Raw genomic sequence first — 10,355 nt, 5'->3', positions numbered from 1 at the left:
CATCGATGATGTCATCCCCACAGTGACTGTACGCACATTTCCCAACCAGAAGCCATGGCAACATCCACAACATCCGCATCAGGCTAAAGGCTAGAGCAGCCGCCCTCAAGGAGCGGGAGACTAATCCGGACGTTTCTAAGAAATACCCTCAGACAAACCATCAAACAGACAAAGCATCAAAACAGGATTAAGATTGAATCCTACTACACTGGCTCTGACACTCGTCAGATGTGGCAGAGCTTGAAAACTATTACGGACCACAAAGGGAAACACAGACGCAAGCTGCACAGTGACGCGAGCCTACAAACGAGCTAAATGCCTTTTATGTTCGCTTTGAGGCAAGCGACACTGAAGCATGCACAAGAGCACCAGCTGTTCTGGATGACTATGTGATAACGCTCTCGGTTGCTGAGGTGAACAAAACCTTTAAACAGGTCAACATTCATGAAGCCGCTGGGTCAGACGGACTACCAGGACGTGTACTCACAGCATGCGCGGACCAACTGTCAAGTGTCTGACATTTTCAACCTCTCCCTGACCAAGTCTGTAATACCTACATGTTTCAAGCAGACCACCATAGTTCCTGTCCCCAAGGAAGCAAAGGTAACCTGATAAAATGATTACCGCCCCGTGGCACTCACGTCGGTAGCCATGAAGTGCTTTGAAAGGCTGGTCATGGCTCACATCAACAGCATCCTCCCGGACACCCTAGGCCCACTCCAATTCGCATACCGTCCCAACAGATCCACAGATCACGCAATCTCAATCGCACTCCACACCTCCGTTTCTCACCTGGACAAAAGGGCCCACGTAGGGCCCACGATCACTAAGCTAAGGACTCTGGGACTAAACACCTCCCTCTGCAACTGGATCCTGGACTTCCTGACGGGCCGCCCCCAGGTGGTAAGAGTAGGCAGCAACATGTCTGCCACGCTGATCCTTAACACTGGGGCCCCTCAGGGCTGTTTACTTAGTCCCCTCCTGTATTCCTTGTTCACCCACGACTGTGTGACCAAACATGACTCCAACACCATTATTAAGTTTGCTGATGATACAGCAGTGGTAGGCCTGATCACCGACAACGATGAGACAGCCTAAAGGGAGGAGGTCAGAGAACTGGCAGTGTGGTGCCAGGACAACAACCTCTCCCTCAACATGAGCAAGACAAAGTAGCTGATCGTTGATTACAGGAAAAGGCGGGCCGAACAGGCCCCCGTTTACATTGATGCGGCTGTAGTGGAGCGGGTCGAGAGGTTCAAGTTTCTTGGTGTTCACATCACCAACAAACTATCATGGTCCAAACATACCAAGACAGTCGTGAAGAGGGCACGACAAAACCTTTTCCCCCTCAGGAGACTGAAAAGATTTGGCATGGGCCCCCAGATCGTCAAAAGGTTCTACAGCTGCACCATCAAGTGCATCCAGACTGGTTGCATCACCGCCTGATATGGCAACTGCTTGGCATCTGACTGTAAGGCACTACAGAGGGTAGTGTGAACGGCCCAGTACATCACTGGGGCCAAGCTTCGTGCCATCCAGGACCTATATAATAGGCGGTGTCAGAGGAAAGCCCATAAAATTGTCAGAGACTCCAGTCACCCAAGGTTTGGCTGCTTTATCTGCTACCGCACGGCAATTATTACCGGAGTGCCAAGTCTAGGACCAAAAGGCTCCTCAACAGCTTCTATCCCCAAGCCATTAGACTGCTGAACAATTCATAGAAATCGCCACCGGACAATTTACATCCCATATCTATTAGTCGGAATACTGCAATGTGCAATCACAGCAGCAAGCATTGTGGCCAGTTGCCATAAGAAAAGGGCAACTAGTGGAGCACAAACAACATTGTAAATACTTATTTATCTTCCCCCACTATTCGTACTACAACTATTTGCACATGGCTAAAAACACTGTACATAGCTGATAATATAACACTTGAAATGTCTTTGTCTTTTAGAAATGATTTTGAGTGCAATTTTTACTTTTAATTTCTAATCGTTTAATGTTGATTTTGTTTTTAAAAGAAATAGTCTCACATATGTTTATTGTTTATTTAACTTGCTCTGGCAATGTGAACATAACCAATAAAGAAGCACCATTGAATGGAGAGAGTGAGAGAGAGAAGGGAAAGGGAGAGAGAGCATCAAATTATAACAGAATGTGTCTTTGAATTACTAGAGGCGCACAATATTTTCATAATAAAGACATATTTGTAAGAGGCAACATCTGTACTGCGATAACATGGTTTCCATCAGCATACTGAACAGTAACAGACTATGGACTATCAAGGAAATAAATAGCAGATATGCTGTGGGAACAGTTACGACCATGGGATGGCAGCAAAACATCAAGGAAAGGAGAAAGAATTGTCCCTCCCTTTCCATTGAAGCACTGACCAACAGATGTGATTGTCTCATCATGACAGAAGTCCATTCAAGTATAGTTCCTTACATTGCATTTATGTCTGTATCTATGTCATGTATATTTATGTGCATCTATATCTATGTAATGTATCTTTGTGTGTATCTACTGTATATCTATGTCATCTATCTTTGATATAGATACACACAAAGATACATTACATAGATATAGATTACATTGATATAGATACACACAAAGATGCATTACATAGATACACACAAAGATAGATTACATAGATATAGATACACACAAAGATAGATTTCATAGATACCTTTGTGTGTTCACTACCGTTCAAAAGTTTGGGGTCACTTAGAAATGTCCTTGTTTTTGAAAGAAAAGCAAATTTTTTGTCCATTAAAATAACATCAAATTGATCAGAAATGCAGTGTAGACATTGCTAATCATGTAAATGACTATTGTAGCTGGAAACGGCTGATTTTTAATGGAATATCTACATAGGCGTACAGAGGCCCATCCTCAGCAACCATCATTCCTGTGTTCCAATGGCACGTTGTGTTAGCTAATCCAAGTTTACAATTTTAAAAGGCTAATTGATCATTAGAAAACCCTTTTTCAATTATGTTAGCACAGCTGAAAACTGTTGTTCTGGTTAAAGAAGCAATACAACTGGCCTTCTTTAGACTAGTTGAGTATCTGGAGCATCAGCATTTGTGGGTTCGATTACAGGCTCAAAATGTCCAGAAACAAATAACTTTCTTCTGAAACTCCTCTTTCTCTGTACGCCTATGTAGATATTCCATTAAAAATCTGCAATTTCCAGCTACAATAGTCATTTACAACATTAACAATGTCTACAATGTATTTCTGATCAAGTTTATGTTATTTTAATGGACAAAAATGTGCTTTTCTTTAAAAAACAAGGACATTTCTAAGTGACCCCAAACTTTTGAATGGTAGTGTATCTCTAAAATGCATCTTTGTGTGTATATACAGTATGTAATGTTTGGCACCATGCACTTTAAGGGACCACAATTGATTTAACTAGGCAAGAACAATTTCATATTTACAATGACAGCTTACCAGGGAAAGGTGAGTTAACTGCCTTGTTCAGGGGCAGAGAAACAGATGTTTACCTTGTCAGCTCAGTGATTTGATCCTGCAACCTTTCGGTTACTGGCCCAATGCTCTAACCACTAAGCTACCCACCACCCCAATGGAAAGAACTCATTGACTTTTTGTTGTGTTATTCCTGTCAGGTGTTTAATATGTACAAATCAAATCAAATCCAATTTTATTTGTCACATACACATGGTTAGCAGATGTTAGTGCGAGTGTAGCGAAATGCTTGTGCTTCTAGTTCCAACAATGCAGTAATAACCAACAAGTAATCTAGCTAACAATTCCAAAACTACTACCTTATAGACACAAGTGTCCCACTGTATGTGCTGTGTGTGGTGTATGTGCTGTGTGTATATTTCTTTTTTTAAACTGGCAAATAAAATCAATCAATCAATTATTGATGGATTTATAACAATTATATGTGTTTAATCACTTATTTCCTTTTATGTAAAGAGGTCATTCTCATTAAAGATGTAAAAACTTTGTGTTACGTGAATCTATGCAAAGTATAATCTATGAACACAGAACCAAATCTACCTATAGCACTACTCTGTCATACTCTTCACACAAATCAAAATACGTCTCCTTTCCACTTAATTTAAACTTCCCTTTTCTCTGAGAAGTTCATAGCTTGACCTCTGACTTCATTGGAGGGCTCTAGGCCAGGCTTGGGCTAATCTCGTAGTGTCTCATTTTAATCTTGATCTCCATAATTTCAATACTTACTGATGTCCTCCACCCTATCTGTTCCCCCAACTGGTCTTATCTCAACGTTCTGGATCTTATCAAACCAATTGGTTCTACTTAAACTACACAAGAAAATAGAGCATGTTAAAAGTGTTTTTTTTTTGCAATAAAATTAAATCAGGATAGTCTCTCAGAGAATGGTTATCGATTTATGAAGATCTCAATCAGACTGGAGGCTTCCTAACTGATTGCTTCATTCTGTCTGACAAGTGTCATTCTAGGACTGCAGCTTCTGTCCCCACACTTGAGGATAATCTCCATTAAGATCTTGTGTCTTCCTTGTCACGGTCTTGTTCTTTGTTAAAATACTTCCCTCTACCCTCTCACAGCCTCTGCTACATTAGCAAATGTCACAATTAAAGAATAATTGAGCAAATTGGTTTGTTTCTGCAACCAACAAACGCTGTATTATTTCCTAGTACACTGGGTCAACATGAAAATGAAAAAAAAAACTTATTTGTCACTAGAAAGGTTTCCACTCCTCCAGATTCCCTGACCCCCAAATGGACTATTCCTGCTTTGATACTTCACTAACAATTGCCCAATTGACTTTTCTCTCTGCAGTTAAACTTGATGATAAGGAACCATGGCATTTACTGAGACCCACAATGCACTGCTCTTATCTCTGTATCTGCTGTACAGTAAAGCCATGTCCGGATTTGATGGGAAACAATTCTAGATTGTTTGTATAGATTGGTCGTTTTTATTAGGGAGTCACCATTCCACTCTCCATCCTTATCATGGTGGACCTAGGATTATGCCAAATGAAAACAATACAAATGAGATGTATAAAAACCTACGGTCCATATTTTACACAGCACACTGAACCACAAGACTCTCTTGACCATTCTAGTAAGCATTATGTTCACTTTACCAGCCTTGTATCTCGACTCTTACAGATGGAGAGAGAAGACCTGATAAAGGCTTTATGCCAAAACCCGGTGCTTTTCCAACATTTCTTTCTCTCTAGAGTAATGACCAGTTAAACCATTTTTTAAAAACGAAACTTCTCTGTCCATCTCTGTTACAAAGTAGTGCCTGTTTCTCTCTACCTTTCCTCAGTTTGTCACAAGAACATGATCCAGACTCCAAGCCGAACTCCTCAGTGCCAAGTCATGATTCATCACATCTTCTGCTTGTGTTTGAAGATTAGTCTGTAGCACAGATACATCCTCACTGGGCATCCAGGCAGCTTAGAGGCCAAAATCCATAATCCCTTCCCCTTCATGGGAATTGTCCATGCACTTTACTACACTGCAATACGGTCCCATTTTCAGCAGGCTTTCAAGTCCCAGCCACTGACAACCAGTGATGTGTATGTTGTGTGTTTCACCAAGAGTTGATTTTGGAGGGTTAGATTGGGATATTATATTTTGGATCCCCTATGCATCAACAGTTAATTGTTGTCAGTTACTCTCGGAACAGATGTGACAAGCCCTCTTAATGTTCAAACTACTCAATAAGATTTGTTTTTAATAGGCTGAATGACATTGAAATCGAGTCTTGTTTTTATAGTTTCTCTGAATTTCACTGTAAAACAAATAGCATAAGCCTCTGTCAGGGAAAGTAAAGTACTATTTGTTAATGCCAGTGCCTGGCTAGTTCCATCCCCACATTGTTCGGCATGCTATGTGGCACTGAGGACAGAATTCACATTACTGTGTTGGCACAGAGTTTGACTCATTCAAGGTTATGCCTTGATTTAATGGTGATGCATTTTTTTAAGTGCATCATCTCTCTCTCTCTCTCTCTCTCTCTCTCTACGTAGCACCTAGTCCATCTCTGTCACAAACACTGCCTTTCCATCTCACCTTTAGCGGTAGAGGTAGGAGGAGTGGTTCTAGAGATATAAATCAATTGAAAATGAACCCCCAGCTCAAAAACATGCCGACCCTGATTGTTTCATTGCCAGAATATCCAAGGCGGGGTAGCAGCAGAGTAGTTCAAAGTAAACATGGCACTGTATATACATCAACTGGTCATGAATCATAATGACCTTTATTTACATGTTTAGATATGTTTTTTAAATTTTCTTCCTGTAATTGAAATGGGGCCAAACATATTCAGACAAGGGAGCTGGGCTCAGCCTCTTCTCCTCTCGCTGGCAATACACAACGGTAGCAGGGAAACACAGCTACATTGTCCCTGCTGATTGGAGGGCTTGATAACACAGACGATGGGTGAAGGAATGTGTGAGAGGCATGTAATCCGCTTAAGCCTCATGGATCCTTAACTTAAAAATGTCAATACTTACGTAGGTGTCTGCTTTGGATCATACAATTTCACACTTACCATTGATGCCACATCAGAACGATTCAGCCCGACTCAGTGTAATGTGTCAACATAATAGTGCATAGCCAGAGGTGCAACTATTACGCTAAGTTGGGCCATTATCCCTATGATCAGAATGTGAATTTGATTAATATGGTCAAAATGTCCAATTGAAAATGCTTCCTCAAGTCACATTTAAATAGCCCTCTATGGAACATTTGATTCCTGGCTTGATTCTCTTTATTCTATTGAACAATAGGTCGAGTAACAGCTGACCTGCTTTGAGTTACAGTGAAAGCTGTTGGAAATTTCCATACAGAGTTTGAAAAGTGTACCAGCTGACAACATGAACATGTGAAAATAGCTTCAGAAACTGTCTTAATGAATATGTGAGAATTTGTAGGTGTGGAAGCCTACTGTTCCAGAGAGTAACACAGACAGATGTTCATGTGGGGGTCCAATTGCACTCAAATGATGTCAAATATGAATTCTCTTCATACAGTTAAACGTTGAATAGAATTACATCCTCCAGAATGGCAACCATTTGCCTGGAACTGAGTGACAAAAGTTTAGCATGTCAAATATTGCTGCACGAGCAGTTTGACAGGATTAATAGAACGTAAACGTAATTGGATGTTGCCACAATTCATTCTATTCATATGGGCTAAAAAGTATTGTTCATTTTGCAGCATATTTAGGGGCGAAGTGTTCATACCTAGTTCTACCCAGGGGCATTAATCCAGACTAATGAAACGATCCTATCCTCTGTGGCTTTTTAATCTATTCACTGGGAAAGTAATTGACAAGCCACAGTATGTGCATTAGGATAGCTCCATCAACAAAGGACAGCTGTCACTGAAGCAATTAAAATGACAAAGTTTAATTAATTCTCTCTAGTTTTACCTGATATGAGACATTCACAATGAGTGAGCTTTCATTTCCAGGATAGTAATACCGTTTGGACGAGAGCGGTTCATTTGTAATTCAAAAACCACAATCCATTGTGCTTTAATATGTCAGCATTTCACACAGAAATTAACACCACAGATTCAACGCAAAACATAACATGAATTCTGCAATAACATAACAAGATACAAAATGACATTAATGAATTACTCTGGAACTAGATGCCAATTGCACAAACTCAGATAAGTCATTTGACATCCCACCCGATGATCTGTTTATGAGCTATATGCTATTTGGTCACTAATGTAGATGTCATATCAGATAAAGAGCTAGGCTAACCAAGTGTACCTAGCCTTACATACAGTAAGTGAAGGACTGCAACAAGCATGATACTTAGCAAGACTTTTAGCTGAGCTTCTTGAAAAAAGACCAAGACACAATTAATTACGGAGCCAACTACCTCTGACACCAGGAGAGCCAGATCCCAATAACTTTTTAATCCACCTAAATGTCAAGGCAACGTTTACAGGTCTCCTCCTCCTCCCAGTCTCAAATGGCTGCCAAAAGGCCAGTGGTTAGTCATCTGTTTACTCCTGCAGCTGTTGGGTGTCATTGGGAGTCTGAAGGAGAAATCCCCTGATTCTATCTGCCATTGGTGACAGTTCCCCAGACCACATTATTCAGGTAGTTATCTGAGAGCAGGAGGAGACCAGAGGCTTTGTGTGTGGCTATGGCCCAGGACAACTGCACCAACGGACTGGATCTGAGGTGGGGGATAATTCACTCATCAAAAGCCTTGCGGTAATCATGCAGTAGTATATTACAGATAGAGGGTTTCATTCGTAGAAATGGTACCGGATAGAGCTTAGACTCGGACATGGCAACTATTGGACATGGCCCATCTAAAAGAGTGCAATTGAATTCATCCATATATTTCAAATAAATAATAATTAGCCATAACTCAAGTACAGTATAGTGTATTCCACAAAATGAAGACAAGAGTGTCCAATTTGGCAATATATTTAACTGATCTTATACAGAAAATGACACTTTATAAAAATGGAAGACCCACTCAAATAAAATAATCTGAGACATTTGTCATCCAGTAGCCATTATGACAGATAACTGCTCTCAATTTACGAGTCAAATGTTAATGCTTATTTCTGTCAGCTTTGTTCATCCACATCATACATCCCTGTTCACACTCCCTTATCACATGGGCCCCTCTCTTCATAGGAAACAAACCCCTATTTCTTATGAAGTACTTTGTCAAATCTTCCATTCCATTTTTTTCAGTTGTGTCAACAACAAACGAGTCTGTGTGCACGTGTACAGTACTAAAGACACTGTAGTAGTTGACTAGTTAGATGTGCAATGCAAACCGCATAATGAACTCCACCTCAAGGTGCCTATCAACCTCATGAAGGACTTCTACTCCCGTTGTGTATCAGTGTAATTCCCAGACATTATTCTCTCACACAGGGATGACAATCACAGTGATGGTTCTCAGAGATGTTTCACAATCAGCTACAAGCATCACATTTGCCTAATGAAAGCTTAATGGCCAAATCAAATATCCAGCATCATTATCGTATAGTGTTATTACATCATCATCATCCAGAATTTGCGTTATTGATGTCAGAAGTGGTTGTTATAATGTGTGGAGAGATGCCCCTGTAGTTTAATACATGTCCTCTGGCAGGCAGCACATTTTATGCTGTAACTTCCTTTGATTTCCTTGATTTAATGTTTTATAGCAAACAGAGTGGGGACTCTTTACTGTGTTTTTTGCTCATGGGGCAAACATAAATGCTTCTTTTTTTAATCTTGAAATAAACTTAGATCCATAATGAATGAAAGTCCTTCATTGAGCTGGTTTACTCCACATTAACTTGTGTCGGATAGGATATAACTGATGGCAAGTGATTGCTATCAACATGGCATCCATGTCAGAGCTGAAAACCATTGCTAGCATTTTTTTTCTTTATCTACCGTAAACAATGTACACTGAGCATACAAACACATTAAGAACACCTGCTCTTTCCATGATATAGACTGACCAGGTGAAAGCTATGACTCCTCATTGAATCTGTGTAGATGAAGGGGAGGAGACCGGTTAAAGAAGTATTTTTAAGCCTTGAAACAATTGAGATGTATAGTGTATGTGTGCCATTCAGAGGGTGAATGGGCAAGACAAACGATTTAAGTGCCTTTGAACGGGGTATGGTATGTGGCAGTGTCACGGTTTTCTAATGGTGAAGGAGAGTCGGACCAAACTGCAGCGCGTATATTGTGATCCATGTTTATTTACACAACGTAACACGAATCCAAAACACAAACTCTACAAAACAATAAACGTAGTGAAAACCAAAACAGCCTTAACTGGTGCAAACTAACACAGACTAAGGACATCAAGACACTCAGGACAATCACCCACAATACAACCAAAGAATATGGCTGCCTAAATATGGCTCCCAATCAGAGACAACGATAAACACCTGCCTCTGATTGAGAACCACTTCAGACAGCCATAGACTCTCCTAGAACACCCCACTAAGCTACAATCCCACTAAGCTACACACCACATACAAAACCCCATGTCACACACTAGCCTGACCAAATACATAAAGAAAAACACAAAATACTTCGACCAGGGCGTGACAGGCAGGTGCACCGGTTTGTGTCAAGAACTGCAGCGCTGCTGGGTTTCTCACACTCAACAGTTTCCCATTTGTATCAAGCATGGTCCACCACCCAAAGGACATCCAGCCAACTTGACACAATTGTGGGAAGCATTAGAGTCAACATGGGCCAGCATATCTGTGGAACGCGTTGACACCTTATAGACTCCATGCCCTGACTAATTGAGGCTGTTCTGAAGGCAAAAGGGGGTGCAACTCAATATTATGATGTTCCTAATGTTAGGTATA

This window comes from Oncorhynchus keta, chromosome 31 (assembly GCF_023373465.1).
Source record: "Oncorhynchus keta strain PuntledgeMale-10-30-2019 chromosome 31, Oket_V2, whole genome shotgun sequence".
Lineage (NCBI taxonomy): Eukaryota > Metazoa > Chordata > Actinopteri > Salmoniformes > Salmonidae > Oncorhynchus > Oncorhynchus keta.
The sequence above is the reverse complement of the archived record's forward strand: the minus strand, read 5'-3'. Positions refer to the sequence as shown.